We start from the raw sequence: 26,843 nt of genomic DNA, 5'->3' as shown, positions 1-26,843 counted from the left end.
CACCAAAGAACGGACTCACCTGTCACAAGGGGATATACGCTGGCCGATCAAAGGGCCAAGGCAGCTGCCCTAAGATTAGTGGGGCCCGCCCACATTCTTCCAGTCTTACCGGACCGCCTATTGTCACCATCACCAGTCTACTTGGAAACAGACTGAGAAGAAAGTAAACGGCTGGATTGCCTAACAGGTCCCAGAGACTGGCTCATCTGCCCAGATGGACGCCCCTTCCTCCAAGAGACATTAGGATGACAACTCGTTAACCAGCTACACCAGGGAACCCACCTTGGAGCCACAAAACTCAGCCAACTTATCGCCAAACACCTACCTGTACGTTCCACGTCTCTGCGAATGGACTAAGGACGTAGCTTCCAGATGTCTCCCATGCAGCAAGGTAAATACCACCTGGGTGCCTCACCACATGGGTTTGCGCCTCCAGGGCACCAATCCAGGGGAGCACTGAGAACTCGACTTCACCGAAATCAAGTCAGGGCCATATGGATATAAATACTTCTTAGTCTTACTTGATACCTTTTCAGAGTATCAATTGGCCAGAAGCGTTCCCTTGTAAAAAGGAAACAGCCTTAACAGTGGCAAAACACCTTCTCACTGACATTATTCCCTGATTTGGATTGCCTCTCACCCTGGGGTCCAACAACGGCCCTGCCTTCATTGCCCAGGTCTCCAAAAAGCTGGAGGCCGCATTAAACATTACTTGGAAGTTACATTGTGCTTGTAGGCCCCGAAGTTCAGGACAGGTAGAAAGAATGAATAGAACATTAAAGGAAATTTTAACCAAATTACATATAGAAACTGGTGGTAACTGGGTAGACCTCCTCCCCTTTGCCCTTTTACAGGCCCGATGCACCCCCTACTTCCAAGGTTTAACACCCTTTGAACTAATCCATGGAACCCCACCCCCTATAATCCCAAAACTAACTGACAAGCTGTTAGCCCCCATCCATAACCACAAACTTTTGAGCTCATTACAGGCCCTGCAAGAACTATGTATAGACCTCCGAGATGCAATTTAGCCGACCACATCTGAGCCCACCAGTACCCCACCGCTAGAGCAACTTCACAACCTTCAACCTGGAGATTGGGTTTGGGTAAAGAAACATAACCCAGAAACCTTAGCCCCCTGATGGGAGAGTCCTTACCCTTGTTATCTTAACTACCCCAACAGCCATAAAGGTCAGAGGGAAGAAGCCGGGGCTCCACTACACCCACACCAGGCCGCTGAGAACCATATACCCGCAACATGGCACCTGGAGCCCACCAAGGACCCCCCCTAAAACTTTGTGCAGATCTCCCTTCTCATCTTCAGCAGCCTGCTCCACACCAGCCACAGAGCCAGCAGGAGGTACTACTACAACCAACACCAACTCACCCCGCATGACCGGGTCCTCTCCCGTACCAAAGATGGCACCGAGGTCGCCTGCACTTCAGCAACAGATACCCAACCAGCCTTCTGCTTTGACTTCTGCGTCCTGTTCGACGACAGCTGGAGAAGAACGCCATCAAGGTACGGATGACCTTGGGACTGAGTCTGTGGTCAGCAAAAAAACTCAGAAATACTGATTTATATCTATGCCCTGCAACTGTGTTAGGCTTCTCTTCAGATGGACAATCATGTGCGGAGGTAGGGGCCTACTATTGTAAGAACTGGGGCTGTGAAACTTTAGCATCATGGGGAATAACCAAAGATCCACAGATAGGATTCCATAGAAATGGTCTGGGAGCTGTACCCGAAGTAAAACCTGCAATCCTATCAAGCTATTTATAAAAGACTGGTGGAAAGAAGGATGGAGGACGGGCTTAACATGGGGGATCAGGCTATATGTCAGTGGATAAGACCCTGGTCTTTTGTTTACCATCCAGAAACCCCCCTGGCCACCTCCTATCAAACCAATAGGCCCAAATCCTATACTTAATCCAGAGCCCCCCCAGGTTCCTCCACCAGCCCCAATCCCCACCATCCTGGACCAAACACCACCTCCTGTCCCTGCCACCCCTGCTTCTTCATCCCCTATCTTTGCTCTTTTAGATGCCATGCTTAAATTAGCAAATACCACAAATACCAATCTAACAAATGATTGCTGGCTCTGCTTAAACCCAGCCCCACCGTACTATGTAGGAGTAGCTACAAATGCAACCCTTGGGTCTTCCTCAACCCAGATATTGAATGCCTCATCCAATGCCTTACAGCAAAACGGCAGCATATGTACATGAGGCTCCACACCCACCTTAACCTTAGGAGATCTACAAGGACGAGGACTGTGTATACATCCCCAGGATACCCCTTAGAACACTCCCCTTGCCAAGATAACTGCTTAAAGGTCATCCAACTCTCCAACTCCACCTGCCGCCTGGCCCCTTATTATTTAGTAGCCCCCAGAGGAACTTGGTCACATGCTCCATTGGTTTAACTCCTTGTGTTAATTCCCTAACCTTATATAACATCCCCCAAGTCTGTGTCCTGACCCATCTCTCTCCTCAAGTCTACGTCTACTTCGGAGAAGGGGGACGAGAACATCTCTTTGGCTTACAAAGACAAACTAGAGCCCCCATTTTAGTACCCCTACTTGTAGGCATAGGGTTAGCAGGCACCACGGCCATGAGCACCATGGGCCTGGCGACTGAGCCCCTTAGCCCACGTTTCAAAGCACTCACAACTCAAATTGATTCAGATCTCCAAAACCTAGAAACTTCCGTTGCCCACTTAGAGAAATCTTTAAACTCACTGGCGGAGGTAGTTCTCCAAAACAGAAGGGGTTTAGATTTACTATTTCTAAAACAAGGGGGACTTTGTGTGGCCCTAGGGAAAACATGTTGTTTTTATAGCAACCACTCTGGAGTCATAAAAGACAGCTTAGCCTTAGTCAGAAAGAGTCTGCATGAGTGGGAGGAGCTACGGAAAGAAAATGATAATTGGTGTGAAACATGATTTAACTGGTCCCCATGGCTAACCGCCCTCTTATCAGCTATAGCTGGACCACTCCTGCTTCCTCTAATTGGAGTTACATGCAGCCCCATCATTTTCAACCACCTCATAGCATTCATACAACAAAGATTCCAAACCATAAAACAAAGAATGCATACCCACTATCAGCCCCTTTCTAGCAATTCAGATGAGTCAAGGGTTTGATTCCCCAAAAAGACCAGTGGGGAATGTAAAAGCCTGTTAGCTTCCCAAACCCCAGCCCCCACCCTCCTCACCCCCCATAGATTCTGAGAAACGGCTTCAGAACGAGAAAGCACAGAGAGTCCCCAAGTTCTGGAAAACCCCCCTAGTTCCTGGTGGAAAAACAATAGTAGAAACTTACTCAAGCTGTGTTTCTCAAGCTGTAACCCTGCCCTGAACTAACCACAATATTCCACTTCTGTAGTAGCTTGTTTGCCACGTGGCACAAAAAAGGTATAAAAATCAACCTGCCCTCCACTTTGGGGCTGCCTGCCTTTGGGAACAGTGGTCCCCTGCACAGGTGTAATAAAATCACCATCTGATTTTACCAAACTGGAGTCCAAGTCTATCTTTACAGGCTGCGATGGATACAACAGTTTCTTCTAAGGCCTCTCTCCTGGGTTTGTAGATGGCCACCTTGTCACTGTGTCTTCAAATGGTCTCTCCTCTGTGTGTGCTGATGTCTGTGTCCTAATCTCTTCTTATAAAAACCATTGAGAGGCAGATGCAGTGGCTCACGCCTGTAATCCTCTCTGAGAAGCCAAGGCAGGTGGATCACCTGCATCTGAGTTCAAGAGTTTGAGACCAGCCTGAGCAAGACTGAGACCCCATCTCTGAAAATAGCTGGGTGTTGTGACAGGCACCTGAAGTCCCAGCTACTTGGGAGGTGAAGGCAAGAGGATTGCTTGAGCCCAAGAGTTTGAGCTTGCTGCGAGCTATGACGCCATGGCACCCTATCAAGGGTGACAAAGTAAGACTCTGTCTCAAAAAAAAAAAAGATCAATGAGACACTTGTAGAATGTGGGGCAGGCATGTTTTCCCTATTGCAACAGTCCCTCTCCTCCTCTTGCAATAATCTTTTTTTTTTTTGAGACAGAGCCTCAAGCTGTTGCCCTGGGTAGAGTGCTGTGGCATCATAGCTCATAGCAACATCAAACTCCTGGGCTCAAGCGATTCTCCTGCCTCTGCCTCCCAAGTAGCTGGGATTATAGGTGCCTGCCAGAACCCCCAGCAGTTTTTTGGTTGCAGCCATCATTGTTGTTTGGCGGGCCCGGGCTGGGTTCGAACCTGCCAGCTCAGGTGTATGTGGCTGGCGTCTTAGGCGCCGAGCTGCAATAATCTTTTTGAATAAAGTATTTTCTTTGTCAACTCCAGATTTGTTTTTGTGGGGACAGAGTCTCAAACTGTCGCCCTGGGTGGAGTGCCATGGTGTCACAGCTCATAGCAACTTCTAACTCTTGGGTTTAAGAGATTCTCTTGCCTCAGCCTCCCAAGTAGCTGGGACTATAGGCGTCTGCCACAATACCCAGCTATTTTTGTTGTTGTTGTTGCATTTGTCGTTGTTTTAGCAGGCCGGCCTGGGTTTGAACTTGCCAGACTTGGTGTATGTTGCCGGCATGGTACCCACTGAGCTGTCAGTGCTGCCCACCAGATTTGTTTTTATTTGCCACTTCCTTCTAGCTTACTGTGTTCTTAGTTCATACATGCAGTGGGGCAATCTAATAGGAATTCAGCAAGTAAATAGCCAACCACAACTTGGCAGGGTATGTATTATGCAGGGCCTGGTATATAATTTCCAGGGCTTGCATAATGAAAGTAGAAAGATGAAAATTCAAGATGAAGATGCTAGGTGTCTTGTTCAAAAGAACATGGAAGAAGTGCCACTAAAGATGAAAAAATATGTTTTCCTTTTTCTTCCAAAGTCTCACTCAACTTATTATCATTATTGTTATCGTTATTATTATTATTTTGAGACAGAATCTCACTTTGTCACCCTCAGTAGAGTGCCATGATGTCACAGCTCACAGCTACCTCAAACTCTTGGGCTCAAGTGATTCTCTTGCCTCAGCTCCTGAGTAGCTGGGACTACAGACACCTGCCACAACACTGGGCTATTTTTAGAGACAGGGTCTTGCTCTTGCTCAGGCTGGTCTCCAAGTCCTGAACTCAGGCGATGCACCTGCTAGGATTACAGGTATGAGCCACTGATCCCTGCCTCTCTCAACTTATTATGGTTTCTTTTACGTTTTATTGAATATCATTGTAAATAAAGACACATTAAAATTTTTAAATATTAGTGTGAATTTACCATTCATCTTTATATTGTATAATGTCAGTTTAAATGCAAATATCATAGATAGAATTACCAAAATCACACAATTCATATTTCTTAGTTCATACATGCATATGCATTTTGTTTCCAGTAGGAGAATGGAAATGCTACATAACATTAACTCTAATCTTTTTTTCATTTCTTTCTTTTTCTTCTTCCTCTTCTTTTTTTTAATGCCATGGCATTACAAGCTCACAGCAACCTCAAATTCTTTGACTCAAGCAATTCTTTTGCCTCAGCCTCCCAAGTAGGTGGGACTACAGGCGCTGACCACAGTGCCTGGCTATTTTTAGAGACGAGGTCTCACTCTGTCTCAGGCTGGACTCCAACCTGTGAGCTCAGGCTTTCCTATATGCACTGCTTGTTAACATTTATTAGAGATGGCAATTAATTTTTTTTTTTTTTTTTTTGAGACAGAGCCTCAAGCTGTCGCCCTAGGTAGAGTGTCGTGGCATCACAGCTCAGAGCAACCTCCAACTCCTGGGCTCAAGCAATTCTCCTGCCTCCGCCTGCCATGTAGCTGGGCCTATGGGCGCCCGCCACAACACCCGGCTATTTTTTTGGTTGCAGCCGTCATTGTTGTTTGGAGGGACTTGGCTGGATTCGAACCCGCCAGCTCAGGTGTATGTGGCTGCTGCCTTAGCTGCTTGAGCCACAGGCACTGAGCCAATTTTTTTTGGAAATAGTCTCACTTTGTTATACACAGGAGAGTGCTGTAGCATCACAGCTCACAGCAACCTCAAACTCTTGGGCTCAAGCGATTCTCTTGCCTCAGCCTCTCAAGTATCTAGAACTACAGGTGCCCAACACAATGCCCGGCTATTTTTAGAGAGGAGGTCTTGCTCTGGCTCAGGTTGGTCTCGAACCCCTGAGCTCAGGCAATCCACGCAGTTTGGCCTCCCAGAGTGCTGGGATTACAGGCATGAGCCACGATGCCTGGCCAGCAATTAATTTTTTTCAGATCACTTGAATAGACCATGTGGTTTTTTGTTCACTATTATTCTGTGCCTCCTTCCATACCTAGAACCTTTCCTGATATATACTAGGCGTTCAACAATCACAGAATGAAAAGATAGCCAAGTTGATCAGAAATTTTCCTTCTTCTTTTTTTTTTTTTTAAGTTTTAGACTAATATGAGGATACAAACGTTTAGGTTACATTGTTTTCAATTCTAAGGTAAAGCTCAAGTTGTAGTCGAGCCTTTCACCCAGCAGGCATACTGAACACTCTGGCATTTTGCACATTAGGTGAGATTCCGCCAATCACCCTCCCTCCCCAGAGTTTTCCTTCTTAATTCTAAAAAAACTGCTGATTTCAATGAGTGCCTAAAGTAGCATTGAAAATAACATATTGGCAAGATGTCTGGAGACTCCTTTTTTCTTTTGTATTCACTTTAGTCTCTTTCAAAATCTGGGTTTCAGGATGGGTAAAATCCTCTGCCCCTTTGAGGCAGGGAGCTTGAGGATCCATATGATCTTGCTTTCGCATGCTTATCGGCTAATCTCTCTTCATGCCCTCTCTTCATGGGCCCCTTCCTTTTCTGGCAGTCTCTGATAGAGTCCTTGCTGTAATCCCCTTCTCTTCTTTTTAGGGCCAGTCTCATAATGTTTCCAACATCTGGTATGATTTAGAGGCACTTTTGCCTGGAAATAGACGTTCTTTCCAGACTATGATATAAATTTCTAGTAAAACTAAATGAATAAATATATAATGAGAAACAACATTTCACAAGGAAGTTGCCCTGGAAGTGGGCTGTTGTAGTAAAAGGAAGCATTTGCTATTATTTAGTCTCCACAGCCTGATCACTCTTGCCTAATCAGGAGCTTTCCATCACATTGTGTGGTTTGCTGTTGAGAGCTCAGCAGACTGTGTGAATTACAATGTGTGCATTGGCACTTGTTATACGGCAAGTGCAAACAGCTGGGTTTCTTTCTATTCATCCAGTGCCAAGATATTATTCCTCGTAAGGCTTTTTAACTGCTTTTGCAGTTATTAACATCAGTGACTGGGAAATCAAACATCTTATCTAGTGGTTTGTTAACTTAATGCTATTTTCCAGATGTTTTCTAGGGATGCTCCTCAGATGTTGATTTGTAGTGGCGTTGATATTTTCTTTCTAAAGCATTTTGTTATCTTTTGAAAAGTGATATTTAATTTAGTTTGGGGAAATGTCTTTTCCAAACTTTTTGCTTCTGATGACATGCAGTTATTTTGTATCTTGTGTTAATCCCACAAACTGCAGGACTTGGCCCAACATGGCTAGACAAGAGAAGCTTTGGAAGAGCCATGGCACCAGACTTCCACTCTTATGGAGGCTACCTGATACACTGATAAATTATAGGCCCACAGCATGTCAGAGACAGGGACAGTCTACTCAAATCCCCTTCTTCATTCACCACAAAATAACTGGAACTCAGATGCTAGGTAATTTTACCCTGGGCCACACAGCTAGTTATTAGTGAAATCAGAATGAGGACTCGGTCTCCTAGGTATAGGGGAGAGGAAACCTTTTTTCCATGCTTCTCACCTGGACATAAACATGTGGATCAACTTGCCCTTTTCAGTGGCCCAAGGATTCATTCTTTGGCCAAGAAGTCTCTTGACAGCATTTTGAAGAAGTGGGATAAACTACTGCTGCCTGTCTACAGCAGTCATCGCTCCTTCCCAGTGAGCAGCTGGCACACTGCCGGCCTCTCTTCCTACAGACTCGCATTGCTAAGGTGTCATGCAGACAGAACAATTCCAAGCAAAGCCACTTTGCCAGGAACTCTTTCCACATCTCCACTCTCCAAACCCTCCTTTCTTCCCGCAAACTCTCTCTTACCACACAAAACCTCCAAGGGCCTCTTAAAGATTTCGAGAGAAAGAGAGAAGTGCACAAAGAATCAAGTTCAGTATGCTGGAACATTGGAACATACATGTGAGGCAGAAATGTTTCGAGAGTTTGACAGTGGTTTATACTTGACTCAGGGTAAATCTTTCTAACAATGGGAAGTATCTATGGGAAACACCATCATTAAAAAAATGTATTCTTTGTAAATGAAGGATGATGGCACACAGACCAAACCCCCAAAAGCTTAACAGAAATTCTCATAAAACTATAGGTAGGCTTACGTTATATTACACACGTTTTAAACTCTGGATCTGTGCCGAAAACATCACCTGCTTTAGATCTTCAAATAGATACTTAAGAACTACAGAATAATACAACTGACCAGCAAAGCACTTAAAGATTTGTTTGTAATCTATAGACTGTCAACCTGGGGGGAACTGGTAAAGTAATTTGTGGCCTCTCTTTGTCAGTTTTAATTGATGACATTTCTCTGCAGCTAGCCATATAGGAGAAATTGAAACACAGCTGCTACACTGCAAATCCATAAAGTGAAATAAGGCATGTCCAGTGAGTAACTGGAATAACTTCTCCAACAAGCCTGCTCGCTTCCTTTACTGGAATCCTTCCTGTGGGCTCAACGATGATTCACCCACTGAGGGCAATGGGACTTGGGATTCAAAGACACATTGGGGCATAAAGGATCTCATAACATGTTGAAAATTGGACCGGATGAGTCAGTAATAGCAAAGAAAGCCTGGAATATGAGCTTTGAAATCTGAGTCAAAACCCACTCCTGTAAGAATATACCTAATTAATCTTATTTGATTATTTCTTAACACTTTTATTGTTTGTCATCCTTTTGGTGTGCGCACACTTAGATTCGTTAGAACTGTTGTCTTATCTACCAATCCAGAGACATAATGGTGGATAGACTGTGACTGTCCCATTTGGCATCAATTGGAGGAATGCCTCTTCCCCTGGCAAGCCAGGCCAGGCTTCGCTGGGGTTTGCGAATAAGGACTGACTATTCCATATGCCTGGCCCCATCTGCATTCTGTTCTTCCATTCTCTTGGCTTCCAGTGTCTGTGGATTGGGTCCTTACTCTCCTCTTTCAGCTCAGGGATTAATTAATATAGCCTCTCATGTCTCTTGAGTTTGCTTTCCCTCTCATCCACATTGTCATCTCTGTCTTGGCTTTAAGTATTCAACAACAATCTCAGGTTGACAAGCCATTCTATACTTTCTATGGTAAGTCCTCAGAATTTACCAAATCATATTTTACCCTTTGGGATGGCCTCACCACCATCAATCTGTCCAGATGAGACCCAGATACTCTCTAAGAAGTGATGGGAGTGAGTAGCATGTTAAAAAGTTTTCTATTGGCTTGGTGCCCGTAGCACAGTGGTTACACTGAAGTTACACAGCTACATACACTGAGGCTGGCGGGTTCAAAACCAGCCTGGGTAAGCTGAACAACAATAACGGTTGCAACAAAAAATAGCTAGGTTTACGCGTAAGCAATTCTTGAGCAAAGAAAAAAAAATAGCTGGGCTTTGAGGTGGGCATCTGTTGTCCCAGCTACTTGGGAGGCTGAGGCAAGAGAATCACGTAAGCCCAAGAGTTTGAGGTTGCTGTGAGTTGTGATGCCAGGGCACTCTACCGAGGGTGACATACTGAGACTCTGTTTCAAAAAAAAAAAAAACAAAAAACAAAACCCCAAAATCTTTTCTACTAAAGGAGGTTGAAAGAAAAGTTCGTATATGTAAAGAGCGAATAAGAAGGTGGGCAAACTCACCTGTTTAGATTATTCAGCTATTAAAATTTTTTTTCCTTAAATGCTCCATAGGAATACAATTTGATGGTATCATTGTGTTGGTTTATTTATACGAGATCTGAAAATTAAGTTTGTAAACTCGTCCTAGAAAAAGTGCTACATACTTCATTGCTGAATATCACTGCAATCACCTTCCGAGTACTCCCTTTGGGAAGCTATGCACAGACGCCAGTGCCTAGTCCACCCTTCAAAGCAATTTTGGAACTCTTTTTTTCTGGAATGGCCATCAGAACTGTCACTCAGCACAGAAAAACACGCGGCAACAATAGTGGATGTTACTCAGCAAGACACTGCCACATGTTGACACAAACACAGCTCTGAGACACTGACATACCAAGGTTATGAAACTTTACCAAATTGTTTGTACAGTGCTGCCAATGTAGGTATAGAGTGGCAGGCTAATAAATTTATTTATTTATTTTAAATGTTTTTATTAAATCATAACTGTATACATTAATACATTTATGTAGTACAATGTGCTGATTTTATATGCAATTTGGAATGCTTACATCGAACTGGTTAACATAGCCTTTACCTCACTTACTTAATTATTGTGTTAAGAAATTTATACCTTACTCTTAATAGATTTGACATGTGCCCTTACAATATACACTATAGGTGAGGTCCCACCAATTACCCTCCCTCAACCCACCTTCGCCCCTCCCCTCCCCCCTTCCCTCCTTCATCCTAGACCAATGGTTCTTAACCTTCCTAATGCCACATCCCTTTAATACAGTTCCTCATATTGTGGTGGCCCCCAACTATACACCTGTTTTTGTATGGGGTGTATGTGATGGTTTTAGGTGACCCCTGTGAAAAGGTCCTTTGACCCACAAAGGTGTCACAACTCACAGGTTGAGAACTGCTGTCCTGGACTATAGTTGTGTTTTATCTTTCATATGAAAGTGTGGGTGGGCAGCTCCTACAGCTGAGTCAGCAAGGGTGCCAGCCACATACATTTAGGGTCATGGGTTTGAATCTGGCCCAGGTCTGCTAAGCAACATTGACAACTGCAACCAAAAATAGCCAGGCATTGTGGCGGGCACCTGTAGTCCCAGCTACTGGGAGGCTGAGGCAAGAGAATCGCTTAAGCTCAAGAGTTTGAGGTTGCTGTGAGCTGTGATGCCATAGCACTCTACTGAGGGTGACACTGAGGGTGAGACTCAGTCTCACAAAAAAAACAAAGTGTGGGTGATTGTATATTGGTTTCATAATTGTACTGAGTACATTGGATACTTTTTCTTCCATTATTTAGATACTTTACTAAGAAGCATATGTTCCAGCTCCATCCATGTAAATATAAGAGATAAGCTCCCCATCTTTTTTTAAGGCTGCATAATATTCCATGGTATACATATATCACATTTTTTTTTCAAAAAACTTCCCTCAGATTTATTTATTTATTTATTTTTTATTTTTGCAGTTTTTGGCTGGGGCCAGGGTTGAACCCACCACCTCCAGTATATGGAACCAGCGCCCTATTCCTTGAGCCACAGGTGCTGCCCACATATACCACAATTTGTTAATCCATTCATTGGTTGATGGGCCCTTGGGCTGCTTCCATGACTTGGGCAATTATGAATTATGCTGCAATAAACATTCTGGTGCAAATATCTTTGTTGTAAAGTGATTTTTGGTCTTAAAGGCAGTCCTTAGATGGCTCGGCACCTGTAGCTGAAGCGGCTAAGATGCCAGCCACTACATCAGAGCTGGCGGATTGGAATCCAGCCTGGGCCTGCCAAACAACAATGACAAGTATAACCAAAAAATAGCCAGATGTTGTGGTGGGCGCCTGTAGTCCTAGCTACTTGGGAGGCTGAGGCAACAGAATCGCTTAAGCCCAGGAGTTGGAGTTTGCTGTGATGCCATGGCACTCTATCCAGGGTGACAGCTTGAGGCTCTGTCTCAAAAAAAAAAAAAAAGGCAATCCTAAGAGGAAAATTTCTAGTGTTGCAAACCTTTCTCAAGAGCGCAGAAAGAGAGGAAATCAACAATTTAGTGGGACATCTCTAGCAACTGGAAAAGAAAGACCATTCCAACCCCAAACCCAGCAGAAGAGAAGAAATAACCAAAATTAGAGAAGAATTAAACAAAATTAAAAACAAAAGAATCATTCAAAAGATCAATCAATCAAAAAGTTAGTTTTTTGAAAAGATTAACAAAATTGATAAACCTTTGGCCAACCTAACCACAAACAGAAAAGTAAAATCCCTAATATCATCACTCAGAAATGATAAAGACACCTCAGAAGTTCAAAAACTCCTTAATGAATATTATGAAAAACTATTCTCAGAAATATAAAAATCTGGGGGAAACAGACCAATACCTGGAAATACACCACCTGCCTAGATTCAGCCAGAAAGAATTGGAAATGTTGAATAGACTTATATCAAGCACTGAAATAGCATCAACTGTTTGAAATCTCCCAAAAAAGAAAAGTCCGGGACCAGATGGCTTTGCATCAAAATTCTAATTGTCAGACCTTGTACAATAATAGCTCTGGTGGTCATTCTAGAAAAAGTTCCAAAATTGAAACAAAGTGTGGACTAGGTGCTGATAACGGTGCTTAGCTTCCCAAGGGGAGTACTTCAAAGGTGACCTTAGTGATAATAATTTTTTTATTTTTTAATTTTTTTGAGACAGAGTTTCCCCTTGTCACCATCCATAGAGTGCCATGGCATCACAGCTCATAGCAACCTCAAACTCTTGGGCTTAAGTGATTCTCTTGCCTCAGCCTCCCAAGTAGCTAGGACTACAGGCACCCACCACAATGCCCAGCTGTTTTTTGGTTGTAGCTGTCATTATTGTTTGGCCCGTCTGGGCTGGGTTCAAACCCGCCAGCTCTGGTGTATGTGGCTGGCGCCCTATCTGCTGGGCTACAGGTGCCGAGCCCTTAGTGATATTGAGCAATGAGGTATGTAGCACTTATTCTAGGATGAGTTTGTGAACTTAATTTTCTGACTTTGTATGTCCTATATTCATTTAATACATCTGTTCCCATTGCCCCTAATTTTCCCTGTTGAACGCTTAACTTCTCAAGGGCAGAGACTGAATTTTATGTCTCGTATTTCCCTTGCCAAAAAGACATTTATTTATTTATTTTTGAGACAGGGTCTCAAGCTGTTGCCCTGGATAGAGAACTGTGGCGTTACAGCTTACAGCAACCTCAAACTTTGGGGCTAAAGCAATTCTCTTGCCTCAGCCTCCTAAGTAGCTGGGATTACAGGTGCCCACCACAACGTCTGGCTATTTTTAGAGACTAGATCTTGCTCTGGCTTAGGCTGGTCTCAAACCTGTGAGCTCAGGCAACCCACCTGCCTCAGCGTCCCAAGTGCTGGGATTACAGGTATGAGCCACTGCACCCAGCCATGCATTAGCATTTTTATTCACGTGAAATTCTATTCCAGTAAATATTAAGTAATGACTTTATTAAGAGAACCAATATTGAGACTTTTAGTCAGTAAAACTGATTTTGTGTGAGTGCGTGAGCATGTGCATGGTTGGTGGTGTGGAGATATAAGGCTGGGGAAAACTTAGTGAAAATGTCATACAAAGGCAAATTTAGGCCAGGCACGGTGGCTCACGCCTGTCATCCCAGCACTCTGGCAGGCTGAGGTGGGTGGATTGCCTGAACTCACAGGTTCAAGACCAGCCTGAGCCAGAGTGAGACCTCATCTCTACAAATAGCCAGGCATTGTGGCAGGTGCCTGTAGTCCCAGCTACTTGGGAAGGTAAGGGAAGAGAATTGCTTGAGCCCAAGAGTTTGAGGTTGCTGTGAGCTGTGACACCATAGCACTCTACCCAGGGCAATAGCTTGAGACTCTGTCTCAAAAAAAAAAAAAGGCAATTTTTAACTTTTATATGGAGTCTGGGGAAGCAGCAGGGGGTCATCTTTAGCGGACCACCAACCTCCTCCCTCTTACCTTGCTTGGTGGCTTTGGCAGGTGGGACCCATAACAGCACATTTTTCTCTCTACACTCACTTCTCACTCTCTCTAGTTCAGATCTTTACCTTCTCAGGACTGGATTATTTTAGCAGCTTCCTAATTTATTTTTCTTCTGCTGGTTCTTCTTTCTCTTACCCATACCTTTGTGAGATTAATCTTGGAAGGGCTGACTGAGTCAACCACTTGGTCATAAGTGTTCAGTCACTCTCATTTATTTAAATTCCCTTGTCCCCTTAGTGCAGCATTCAGCACCATCCATCATGTAGCTCTCCTCTAGCTTGTCTCCTCAGCTCTCAGTAGTCTCTTTCTCTACAGTCTCCTCCCGTCTGATGGGACTGCTCATTGTCCTCAATGCCCTCCATGCCTCTGCGTCTCAGCTGTCACACAGCTGGCTGTCCTACACAATAATATCACATATCTACATTGTTCTCATCTTCCAAGGCACAGTTTCAAAGCTGTCTTGTCCACAAACCTTCCCTGAACATCCCTCTGGAAGTGTCATCTGCCACCTCTATTTTCCAGGGTATGTTGTGTCTTTATATTTCTGGGGACATCTATCATTTTCTACCTTTTGTCGTTCTTACCTGGGTACGTACCTGAACTGAGTGGTTAAGTACTTTGAGTCAGACCACCAGGATTTTGATCCCAGATTTGGTCATGTATGTGATTTTGGTTCTTTGCCTTCTTGAGTCTTGGGTTATTCATTAACTAATAATAATTGGGTTGGTAATAATTGTTGACTACCTTATAGGTTTTTTTTCTGCTGAAGATTAAATAAGCCAATGAATATAATATATTTAACTCAGTTCTGGACACACAGTGGTCACAATTTTATTAGTTATTGTATTTATTTTTATTATTATTTTAAAATACCTTCTAGACTCTAAGTTCTTTGAATGTTAGATCTCTCTCTATAGCAGGGGTCAACAAACTTTTCCATAAAAGACCAGTTAGTCAATATTTTACGGGTGACGTATCTCTGTCACATATCTTTGCTCTCACCCCCTTTTTTCTCAAACTTTATTTTATTTTATTTTGAGACAGAGCCTCATGCTGTCACTCTGGGTAGAGTGCCATGGCATTACAGCTCACAGCAACCTCCAACTCCTGGGCTCAAGCGATTCTCTTGCCTCAGCCTCCCGAGTAGCTGGGACTACAGATGCCCGGCTATTTTTTGATTGCAGACGTCATTATTTGGCAGGCCTGGGTTGGATTTGAACCTGCCAGCTCAGGTGTATGTGGTTGGCACCTTAGCCACTCGAGCCACAGGTGCCAAGCCTTTTTCTCAAACTTTAAATATAGAAATATCCCGGCTCAGTGCCCATAGTACAGTGGTTATGGCATCAGCCACATATGCTGAGGCTGGTAGGTTTGAATCCAGTCCTAACCAGCTAAGCAAGAATGACAACTGCAAGAGAAAAAGCCGGGTGTTGTGGCGGGCGCCTGTAGTCCCAGCTGCTTGGGAGGCTGAGGCAAGAGAATTGCTTAAGTCTAGGAGTTTGAGGTTACTGTGAGCTGTGATGCCATATCTCTCTACCTAGGGCAGCGGTTCTCAACCTGTGGGTTGTGACCCACAGGATTGTATTAAAGGGCCATGGCATTAGGAAGGTTGACAACCACTGACCTAGGGTGACATAGTGAGACTCTGTCTCAAAAAAAAAAAAAAAAAGAAGTATCCCCAGATCACAGGGTATATGGAAACGGCCACAGGCTGGGTGTAAGTTATCAGTCCTTGCTACATAGTCCACAGTGACCCGATCAAGATTTTGCATGTAGAAGTTAACTGAGAAAGGTGATATTAATTAAACAAGTGATTATATAATTGAACTCTAGAGAAGTGACTCCATTCTTTTCTTACCCTTTGCAAAGTTCTTCATTGTGTTCCCTCTGACCCTATAACATGTTAAGTCCTGAATATTTCTAGTAAGTCTGATTCTAGGAATAAACTGGGTGAAACCTTTAAAACAGGGAGCCATAGCTGAGTTGTTCTGAATACCACGCACACAGCAGTTCCTTGTTGGGTCATTAATCTCTAATGCAATGCTGAGTCGGTGAAGTTAAACTATTACAGGAGAAAAAGTGGTGAGAGTATTAAAACAATATTAAATACTGTATCAATACATTTAGATGGCAGCTAATTATGTTTCTCCATGAATGGATAAAATCCTTGCTCCCACATGTATTTTGATGACATGTCTGACAAATCCATCCTTACAGTGGCAGAAGACAATGAGAATACTGGCATTAGCATAGCTTTTTTCCTAGCTAAGTCCATTTGTATATTGACTCTTAGGATAGCCTACTCACGGGTGTCCAATCTGCAGATCAGGGGGCTGCATGCTGATTTTGTGAGCACTTTTTATGCTTACCTGTCATGTTGGAAATCACAAAAAGTAGGCACAGACATTTTTTTCATTGGTTTCTGCTCTTTAACATATTCTTCCTTTAATTGATTTTGGGTTTTATTTCCTTTCACTTTTTCTAGTTTTTTTAAGGTGAAGATTGGACCACAGATCTTCAACTTCTTTTTTTCTAACAAAAGTGTATAAAGCCATACATTTCCTTCTGAACACTGCTTTACTGCATCCGATAAATTTTAATTTGTTGTATGTTTCTTTTCTTTTTTTTGCAGTTTTTGGCCGGGGCTGGGTTTGAACCCGCTACCTCCGGCATATGGGGCTGGCGCTCTACTCAATTGAGCCACAGGTGCCGCCCTGTATTTTTATTTTCATTCAATTCGAATTATTTTTTAATATTTCTTGTGATTTCTTCTTTTGCCAGTACTTTATTTAGAATTGTCTTGTTGAATTTCCAAATATTTGAGAGATTTGGCAAATGTCTTTTTTATTGTTTCCAATTTAATTCCATAATAGTCACAGAGTATTCTTTGTATGATCTCAACCTTTTAAATTCTTTGATACATGTTTCACGGACATCTTGGTAAATGGTCCATATGCACTTAATAAGAATTTGTTATTCTGCTATTGGTAGGCGAAGTGTTTTGTAAAAATAGATTATGTACAATTGGTTAATAAAGTTGTTCAAGTCTTATATTATCCTTAGCGTTTTTTTGGTCTAATTTTTCCTGTCACTGATGGATAGATGAGCCTTGGAATCTCCTTATATAATTGTGGTGCAATTTTTTGTCTCTTCTTTTTTAGGTCTTTTTTTATTTCATGTACTTTGAAGCTGTATTTTGATGTGTATCCATTTATGATTATTATATATTCTTGATAGATTCACCTCTCTGTAATTATAAAAAGATTCTCTTTATCCCTAATAATATTTCATGCTCTCAAATCTGCTTTACATGGTATCAATATAACCATTTCATCTTTCTTGTGCTTAATGTTTACATAGTATGTCTTTTTCCATCCTTTTAAAAAAATTTTTATATTTATTTTTTGGAGACAGTGTCTCACTATGTCAGTAGAGTGCCATGGTGTCACGGCTTACAGCAACCTCTTGGGCTTAAGCAATTCTCTTGCCTCAGCCTCCCAAGTAGCTGGGACTACAGGTGCCTGCCACAATGCCTGGCTATTTTTTTTCTTTTTTATTAAATCATAACTGTGTACATTAATGCGATCATGGAGCACCATGCATTATATACAATTTGAAATATTTTCAACAAACTGGTTAACAGCCTTCCTGGCATTTTCTTAGTTATTGTGTTAAGACATTTATATTCTACATTTACTAAGTTTAACATGTACCCTTGTAAGATACACTGTAGGTGTGGTCCCACCAATTACCCTCCCTTCATCCATCCTCCCCTCTCCCCTCACTTTCCCCATATTCTTAGATTATAATTGGGTTATAGCTTTCATATGAAAGCCATAAATTGGTTTCATAGTAGGACTGAGTACATTGGATACTTTTTCTTCCATTCTTAAGATACTTTACTAAGAAGAATATGTTCCAGCTCCACCCATGTAAACATGAAAGAGGTAAAGTCTCCATTTTTCTTTAAAGCTGCATAATATTCCATGGTATACATATACCACAATTTATTAATTCATTCGTGGATCGATGGGCACTTGGGCTTTTTCCATGACTTAGCAATTATGAATTGGGCTGCAATAAACATTCTTGTACAAATATCTTTGTTATGATGTGATTTTTGGTCATCTGGGTATATACCTAGTAGAGAAATTATAGGATCCAGTGGCAGGTCTATTTTTAGATCTCTAAGTGTTCTCCAAACATCTTTCCAAAAGGGATGTATTAGTTTGCATTCCCACCAGCAGTGTAGAAGTGTTCCCTTTTCTCCACATCCACGCCAACATTTCTGCCTGTTTGTGTTTTTAATGTGTGGCCCAGGACAACTCCTGTTGTTCCAGTGTGCAACAGAAAAAAACAAAAGGTTATACCCCTCTGGCCCTACATAATTTCCTCCTTTGTGCCTTGATTTTATTACAGTAGCATTAATACCTCTGTTGGGCATCTTTCCATAGATATACAGGAATGTGAGTGAGAATGAATGGCCTACTCTGAGAATTATAATTCTGACAATTCAAGCATTGACTCTGCTTCCTTATAAAGTCTACTTTATGAATAATTAATATGACAAACTAAATTTAAAGCACTGACTATATGTGTATTTTCATATTTATTGAAAAATATTTCTCTCTTATCTTTACACAATAACTGTGAGGCTGATTATCCTGCATCATTTTCTCTTCCTTTTTAACTTCCACACACCTGCAACTGCACTGAAAAAAATTTCTTAATATTCTTTTTTTTTAGAGACACTCTTACTTTGTCACCCTCAGTAGAGTGCTGTGGCATCACAGTTCACAGCAACCTCCAGCTCTTGGTCTAAGGTGATTCTCTTGCCTCAGTCTCCTGAGTAGCTGGGACTACAGGTGCCTGCCACACCTGGCTATTTTTTGTTGCAGTTGGCTGAGGCTGGGTTTGAACCCACCACCCTCAGTATATAGGGCCAGCGCTGCCCTTAACAGTCTTTATATTCCAGCCAGGCACAGTGGCTCACGCCTGTAATCCTAGCACTTGGGAAGGCTGAGGTGAGTGATTTGCCTGAGCTTGGGAGTTCAAGACTAGCCTGAGCACAAGTGAGACCCCGTCTCTAAAAAATAGCTGGGCATTGTGGCAGGTGCCTGTAGTCCCAGCTACCTGGGAGGCTGAGGCAATAGTCCCAAGTGACACTTAAGTCCAAGAATTTGAGGGTGCTGTGAGCTATAACGCTATGGTACTCTACTGAGGGTGACAAAGTGAGATTCTGTCTCAAAAAAAAAAAAAGAATAAAATATTCTTTATATTCAGTGAACTCTGTAAATTCATACATTTGCTCTCCAGAACAATGTTAAGAAATATAATTATCAGCAATTATTTGCCACACAAATAACTTTCCTTAAAACAAACTAATTTCATACTTGGAAGGCAGTAAAATAATTCTTCACTGAGAAATACCAAAACATCCACTAGGTGTTGCTGCTGCACCCTGAATGAGCCAAAGACGGTAAAGAAATACAGTAGGTAACATAACGCATATGTAATTCCACTCACAAATTCATTATCATGATTGTTTGAGCAATTCCACTCACAAATTCATTATCATGATTGTTTGAGCAATTATTTTGGGAAGATAAATAAGAAAATTATTGATATGTAACTCATTTTATATTATTTTGAAGAAGATATCATGTGCAACTTTTATAATTTTTTTTTTTTTTTGAGACAGGGTCTTACTATGTCACCCTTGGTAGAATGCCATGGTGTCACAGCTCACGGCAACCTCCAACTCTTGGGCTTAAGTGATTCTTGCCTCAGCCTCCCAAGTAGCTGGGACTACAGGTGCCTGCCAGAACACCCTGCTATATGGGCAACTTTTATTTCATATATGGAAAGAAAATTGTGTCAGGAGAGAAACTAGTAAGTCAATGCTGGTGTTTATTTTTTAGGAAAACAATCAAAGGGAATATATGTATAAAAGTAGAAATTTTAGGACATGCAACAAAGGTAAAAATATAGCATATACAGAGGGTGCCAAAAAAGTGTATACACATTTTAAGAAAGGAAAAAATGGTATTAAAATTGCAATACGCAACATATACCAATAACAAAAGATGAATACAAGTCATGTTTGAGCACCTCCTGTAATTGCAGAAGTCATTTCCTTTCTTAAAATATGTATGCACTTTTTTGGTATCCTCTGTAGACTTTAGACCAGTGGTTCTCAACCTGTGGGTCGTGACCCACAGGAACTGTATTAAAGGGTTGCGGCATTAGGAAGGTTGAGAACCATTGCTTTAGACAATGCTATGGTCTAACAATGTTGAAAAACTTTCAGTTAATATAGAATCACTTATTGTGAATTTGGTAAATTTCTGTAGCAATCAAGTCAAATCTTAAAAGAAAGAGAAAACCTTAATTTGGTTCTGGCTGCAAATTCAAGCTCTATTTATTTCATTACCAGGCCTATAGACTAGCAATAGTTGCCAAAATATCAAGCATAGAATGGAAATTTTATGAATCATGCTTTCTTTACCTGTTAGGATTGAGTTGCAGTGATTATGATGTTAGTGATTATGACAATACCCACAACTGAAGTTCAAGAAGCTTTGGAGGCAGTAAGGCCAGCCTGCTAATGGTATAGTCATTACCGTTGTTGTACAAAGGTAAAGTGAGATAATGTGGAATATTTCTCTTGTAACATTAGTTTCCATTTTATGCAACCCATGGGGAATGAGAGTTGTCCAAACCATAGACGTGTGTGCCTTTCCCCTCCTAGGCAGTGAGGTCCATGACGAGCTCTGGTACTTTCCTCTTATGGAACAAATTTTCAAGGTCTGTGGCAATGATTCATAGTTCAGGAAAGACACACCTTTCAGAAGCAGAGATGAAGAAAGAAGGATATTGTATGTTTAGTCTTTGCTATTTTTACTCTTCTGGTTTTCAGTTAAATTGTGACTTACAATCCTTTGGTTATGGTGACCTACTAATTCACTAAATAGAAGCTTCATTTGAGTTAAAGACTCCCTGTTTTTAAACTTAAAAGAAAATGAATCTGTATATTCTTAATACTTTCCTTGTAATATATTCTGTCATTTTACTAATGCTGGAAGTCCATCCAATAGGCCTGGACACATTGCAGATGAAAATTCGGAGTTTCACAGAAATGGGTAAACAGTGATTAGTGTTTTCATTAAAAATGAGCAAAAGTAAAGACCAAATTAGGGTTTTCCTTTTGGCCCTTGTTTATAATAAACAACCTAAAAATTACTATTATACTTAGGAAGTATTTTTTTTTCCCTTAGGAAGTATTTGTAAGACTGAAGTTGACCTTAATGATAAAGACATATTTGAACCTTCTGATTGTGTCATATGGCAGAAACTTTGTGCCACCTAAGAGTGCCATTTATATATTTAATTGTGCCTATATTTCTTTGGCATCTGCCTTTCCCACAAGACTACAGACACCACAAGGACTGCTTCGAATAAATAGTGTCTATACAAGTGTGCTTTAAAATTTTTGTAGAATGAACTAGCAAATGAATAAATGATGATAAACAATGCTGAATTAAGAAAATGAAATAATAGCTGAGACTAAATTCAATCTTAGTTAAAAAAATTTTTTGTGAACTTAGTTAAAAAAATTTTTGTGGAATATTCAGCCAGAATATTCCAAAGACTGAGTGTAGAAGTCCATTGGTAGGAGACGCATTTGAGACGCTAAGAAACTTACCATGCTGGTTTCCTAAATTTTCTAGATCTGCAGTCCCCAATCCCTGGGCCTTGGACAAGTACCAGTGCATGGCCTTTTAGGAACCCAGCTGCACAGCAGGAGGAGGGTGGCAGGTGAGCCAGAGGAAGCTTCATCTGTGTTTACATCCGCTCCCCATCACTCTTGTATCACCACCTGAGTTCCGCCTCCTGTCAGATCATCAGCAGCATTATATTCTCATAGGAGCATGAACCCTACTGTGTGTGTGAAGGATCTAGGTTTCATGCTCCTTAGAAGACTCTAATGCCTGATGATCTGAGGTGGAACTGAGGACATAACTAACACATTTTGGGTGTCACTATCTCCCATGACCCCCAGATGGGATTGTCTATTTGGGGGAAGACAAGCTCAGGGCTCCCACTGATCCTGCATAATTGTGAGTTGTATAATTATTTCACTATGTATTACAGTGTTATGATAATAGAGAAATAAAATGCACAGAAAATGTAATACACTTGAATTATCCCTTACCCCTGCCCATGGAAAAGTTGTCTTCCATGAAATCAGTCCTTGGTATAGCCATTACTGTTGGAATAGTCATTACCGTTGTTGTATAAAGGTAAAGTGAAATAATGTGTCCAAAAAGGTTGTGGACCATTCTTCTAGATCCTTAATTCCTCTTCTAGAATACTGTTTTAAACAACTTTTTTTTTTTTTAGAGACAGAGTCTCACTATGTCACCCTTGGTGGAGTGTCCTAGCATTACAGCTCACAGCAACCTCAAACTCTTGGGCTTAAGTGATTCTCTTGCCTCAGTCTCCCAAGTAGCTGGGACCACAGGTGCCTGCCACAATGCCTGGCTATTTTTTTGTTGTAGTTGTCTTTGTTGTTTGATAGGCCTGGGCTGGGTTTGAACCCACTAGCCTGTATGTGGCTGGTGCCCTAGCTGCTGAGCTACAGGCAGGAGCCTATTGACTCATCTTGAGTGTTGCCTGCCCCATAAGTCTTTCCCTGAGCCACAAGTCTAGAGTCCGATAAGCTGTTGTTCACAGTTCTATTAGAGAATGCAATAAATTTTTTTTTAGTACACATAAATCTTACCTGTTTATATGTGCATATCCCACACTAGGCTATCAACTCCTCAAAGGAAACAATCAGAAGCAATTTGAAGGAACTACCTCCTATTTTCATTATCAAATATACAAACCTACCTAAATCTGTATCCAAATACCCTGTCTTACTTCCTGGTACCATGGGTGGGTTCCCATCCATTCATTTAAAGTCAGTGCATCTGCTGGGGCACGTCCCCTGAACTTGATTTATAGTTTGTTTACATATAGCATTCTAGCTTTATTTTCCCCAGATATTTGACCATTGCCTCATTGTCTTCTTGTTCTGGTGTTGCTGAGAAATCCAAAGCATTCTCATCATTATTTTTTTAAATGAAAAGAGCTCTATATTATAGAAAATTTTAAATATGTTCAAAGAAACAGTAACATGATGAATCCCCATGTACCCAATAGCATTGCATCTACAGCCTACCCTCCATTTCCTACCCAACTTTTAATTCAAAGTTTTAAGTCAAAATCCATAATCATACTGTGTCATTGTAAATATTCAGTATTTATTTCTTCAAGAGATAAAAGATATTTCTGATCCTTTGTATGTAATTTGTTTTATTCTCCCTGAAAGTTTTTAAGAAATTATTTTTTTAGAGTTATAAAATTTGATGATGTGCCCTTTGTGCCTATTGCTGTGGGCCTTTTCTGTCTGGAAGCTCATTATTCTTTAAATCCAAGAAATGTTCTTAAATTATTTCATTGATGATTTCTTTGTCTTGTTACTCAGATGTTGGACTTCTTGGAATGGCACTCTAACTTTCTTTCCTTTCTGTTTTTCTTCACTTTGATTTTTTTCTTTTTTCTTTTCTTTATTTTTGAATTTTAGATTAATACGAGGGCACATATTATTAGGTTACATTCTTTGCATTTGTGAGGTAAAGTCCAAGTTGTAGTTGAGTTCTTTACCCAGGTGGTGCTGTATCCTCCTGAATTATACCCATTAGATGGGAACTTGCCAAAACTCCTCTTCCCCTCGCCCCTTCTTCAATTTAATTATGTTTTTCACGTGTGGTCCTATAGTTGTTAATCTAGTATTTTCAACTTATTATTGAGTATGTGGGATGCTTGATTTCTTTTTTTTTTATTAAGTCATTTGTACATAGATCATAAATACATTTATGCCATTATGGGATTCAATGTGTTGATTATTTGTACAAATTGGAGTGCTTACATCCTACTAATCAAGAAAGCCTTCACCTCATTTACCCAATTACAGGGTTAAGACATTTGTGTTCTACGCTTGATAGATCCAATTTGTACTTGCAATGTGCTCCACAGGTGTGGTCCCCCTACTACTCCCTACTATCCCTCCCACCCCCTCCCCTACCCTCTCCCTCCCCTTCCCTCCTTCATCCTAGGCTAAAGTTGTGTTTAATTTTTCATATGCAAGTGTGAGTGATTATAAATTGGTTTCACAGTAGTACTGAGTACATTGGATATTTTTTCTCCATTCCTGAGATACTTTTTACATGGATGGAGCTGGAAGAATATTTTCCAGCTCCATCCATGTAAACATAAAAGAGGTAAAGTCTCCATTATTTTCTTTTTCAGTTTTTATTTTTTTATTTCAAATTAATGTGAGGGTGCTAATGGTTAAGACACATTGTTTGCATTCCTTAGGCAATGTTCAAGTTTTAGTCGAGCCCTTCCTTTAGGGATTTCCTCATACCCTTACATTGTGCACATTAAGTGAGAGATCACCATCACCCATCCCCCCCACTTTCCCCTTCCTCCCACCTCTTTTTATTTATTTATTTATTTTTTATTGTTGGGGATTCATTGAGGTTACAATAAGTCAAGTTACACTGATTGCATTTTTTAGGTAAAGTCCCTCTTGCAATCATATCTTGCACCCAGAAGCTGTGGGACACACCAAGGCCCCACTCCCTCCCACCTTCCTTCTCTCTGCTCTTCTTTTCCCCACCCCTCCCTCCTTCTTTCTCTCTCTGCTCTCCCCCTCCCCCACCCCCACCATGACCTTAATTGTCATTAATTGTCCTCATGTCAAAATTGAGTACATACGATTCATGCTTCTCCATTCTTGTGATGCTTTACTAAGAATAATGTCTTCCACTTCCATCCACGTTAATATGAAGGATGTAAAGACTCCATTTTTTTAAATAGCTGAATAGTATTCCATGGTATACATATACCACAGCTTGTTAATCCATTCCTGTGTTGGTGGGCATTTAGGCTGTTTCCACATTTTGGCGATTGTAAATTGCTGCAATTAAACAGTCTAGTACAAGTGTCCTTATGATAAAAGGATTTTTTCCCTTCTGGGTAGATGCCCAGTAATGTGATTGCATGATCAAATGGGAGGTCTAGCTTGAGTGCTTTGAGGTTTCTCCATACTTCCTTCCAGAAAGGATGTACTAGTTTGCAATCCCAGCAGCAGTGTAAAAGTGTTCCCTTCTCTCCACATCCACGCCAGCATCTGCAGTTTTGAGATTTTGTGATGTGGGCCATTCTCACTGGGGTTAGATAATATCTCAGGGTTGTTTTGATTTGCATTTCTCTAATATATACAGATGATGAACATTTTTTCATGTGTCTGTTAGCCATTCGTCTGTCATCTTTAGAGAAAGTTCTATTCATGTCTCTTGCCCATTGATGTATGGGATTGTTGGCTTTTTTCATGTGGATTAATTTGAGTTCTCCATAGATCCTAGTTATCAAGCTTTTGTCTGATTCAAAATATGCAAATATCCTTTCCCATCGTGTAGGTAGTCTATTTGCTTTGGTTGTTGTCTCCTTAGCTGTACAGAAGCTTTTCAGTTTAATGAAGTCCCATTTGTTTATTTTTGTTGTTGTTGCAATTGCCATGGCAGACTTCTTCATGAAGTCTTTCCTCAGACCAATATCTTCCAGTGTTTTTCCTATGCTTTCTTTGAGGATTTTTATTGTTTCATGCCTTAAATTTAAGTCATTTATCCTTCTTGAATCAATTTTTCTGAGTGGGGGAGGGTGTGGGTCCAGTTTCAGTCTTTTACATGTGGATATCCAGTTCTCCCAACACGATTTATTGAATAGAGAGTCTTTCCCCCAAGGTATATTCTTGTTTGTTTTATCAAAGATTAGGTTGTTGTAAGATGTTAGTTTCATTTCCTGGTTTTCTATTTGATTCCAAGTGTCTATGTCTCTATTTTTGTGCCAGTACCATGCTGTCTTGACCACTATGGCTTTGTAGTACAGCCTTAAATATGGTATGGTGATGCCTCTGGATTTATTTTTATTACTAAGAACTGCCTTAGCTATATGGGTTTTTTTCTGGTTCCATACAAAATGCAGAATCATTTTTTCCAAATCTTGAAAGTACAATGTTGGTATTTTAATAGGAATAGGTAGATTGCTTTGGGAAGTATAGACATTTTAACAGTGTTGATTCTTTCAATCCATGAGCATGTTATGTTCTTCCATTTGTTAATATCCTCTGCTATTTCATTTCTTAGGATTTCATAGTTTTCTTTATACAGGTCCTTCACTTCCTTCATTAGGTATAATCCTAGGTATTTCATTTTCTTTGAAACTATGGTGAAGGGAGTTGTGTCCTTAATTAGCTTCTCATCTTGACTGTTATTGGCATATACAAAGGCTACTGACTTGTGGACGTTCATTTTATATCCTGAAACATTACTGTATTTTTTGATGACTTCTAGGAGTCTTGTGGGATTCTCTAAGTATAAGATCATGTCGTCAGCAAAGAGGGAGAGTTTGACCTCCTCTGCTCCCATTTGGATTTCCTTTATTTCCTTGTCTTGCCTAATTGTATTGGCTAGAACTTCCAGCACTATGTTGAATAGTAAAGGTGACAGAGGACAACCTTGTCTGGTTCCAGTTCTAAGAGGAAAAGCTTTCAGTTTTACTCCATTCAGTAAAGTATCAGCTGTGGGTTTGGCAAAGATAGCTTCAATCAGTTTTAGAAATGTGCCACCTAAGCCTGTACTCTTCAGTGTTCTAATTAGAAAAGGATGCTGGATTTTATCAAATGCTTTTTCTGCATCTATTGAGAGGATCATATGATCTTTATTTTTGCCTCTGTTATAGTGGATAATGTTTATGGACTTGCGTATGTTAAACCAGCCTTGTATCCCTGGAATGAAACCTACTTGATCATGATGTATGACTT

Source organism: Nycticebus coucang, chromosome 1 (assembly GCF_027406575.1).
Source record: "Nycticebus coucang isolate mNycCou1 chromosome 1, mNycCou1.pri, whole genome shotgun sequence".
In the NCBI taxonomy this organism is placed as follows: domain Eukaryota; kingdom Metazoa; phylum Chordata; class Mammalia; order Primates; family Lorisidae; genus Nycticebus; species Nycticebus coucang.
This window is presented reverse-complemented; position numbering follows the sequence as displayed.